The 1,087-nt window shown below is 55.3% G+C and overlaps 1 long non-coding RNA gene across 2 annotated transcripts in view; it reads right to left on the bottom strand.

Moving 5' to 3' along the window:
* The window catches only part of LOC107185001, a 33,149-nt gene extending 32,273 nt beyond the window's left edge, over window positions 1-876 (bottom strand). For both annotated transcript variants that reach the window (XR_001515909.1, XR_001515910.1), the window contains exon 1: window positions 463-876. This is a non-coding gene — a long non-coding RNA (uncharacterized LOC107185001). The remainder of the gene's footprint in view (window positions 1-462) is intronic.
* Window positions 877-1,087: the final 211 nt, after the last annotated feature.

Below are 1,087 nucleotides of genomic sequence, written 5' to 3'. Positions count from 1 at the left end.
GTAACACTGAGCACAAAGCCTGGAGAATGTTTGTGAAATGAGTGGAATTCGGGGAAAGAATGCTGTGGTTTTGCAAGTTTCCTAGAGAATGAGGTGAAGCCGGCGTGTGTGGCTCCTCCCTGGGACCAGCAGGCTGTGCCTCTCTGTTCGGCGTCCCCTCCTGAGCCGCACTGCCCACGCCTCGCACTGCGTTCAACTCTATCTGACCCGAGCGGGAGCCTATTTCCAAACCGCACCCTGGGAAGCAAGGCCTGACAAAGATTTGAACCCAGAAATCAACATTCAAAGGGCCCTGTGCCCTTCTGTTTGTGCTTGCGTTTATAATACCCGCCTTTTGTGTTTTGGCAGACCTTTCTCAACCGATTTGCAGGTCTGCAGCTTCCCTTCCAGTGAGTAGGTTGACTCCTCAGTGCATCTAGGGAGGTTCCTTGACCTCCTCAGCAGACCTGGAAATGAACTCACCCAGGGGCTTGCTGGTCCTCTTCGGAAGCTTGCCCATGTCTCCATTTCCCGCCCTAATGACCTTCCTGGAGCCCACTAGGCTACCTGTCCACTGGCCAGAGCGCAGGTGTGGTGAGTGGCAGAGTATGGTCAGGACTCTGCCCCAGGGCACAGCCTGAAGGCACTGGGCAAGGCAGGGGGAGCCCTGGGTTCTAATTCCAATTCTGCACCTGCTCCTTGGCGTGTCCTGGAGCGGCTCGCTACTCCCTGGGTCTCAGCTGTCAAATGGAGGGGCCAGTGGGAAGTCCAGACTCAAAGTCCAATAGCCTCACGCAGTTCAAGCACCTGCCAGGTCCTGGTGTGTGAGAACGGGAATCTGCTTTCCCGCCTCCCCGCCTGCAGTTGGGGATAAACTGCCGGTGCCCCTATCTAAGGCAAACACCTTCAGGGCCACTGCACCCCCCTCCCTCCCCCAGAGATGCTCCCTCCTCTCTCCTGCAAAGCCGGTTTCCCCCCTTTTGCTGAATCATTCACATCAGCATATACATGTACATAAACATGCTGTAATTTTACCCATCTTTTCAAAAAGGCTCTCCTGACCCTGTTTCCCCTCCAGCTTCTCTCTCAAACCCATTTCAGTTGCTCC

The sequence above is a fragment of the Myotis davidii genome, unplaced genomic scaffold (genome assembly GCF_000327345.1).
Source record: "Myotis davidii unplaced genomic scaffold, ASM32734v1 scaffold289, whole genome shotgun sequence".
In the NCBI taxonomy this organism is placed as follows: domain Eukaryota; kingdom Metazoa; phylum Chordata; class Mammalia; order Chiroptera; family Vespertilionidae; genus Myotis; species Myotis davidii.
This window is presented reverse-complemented; position numbering and strand designations above follow the sequence as displayed.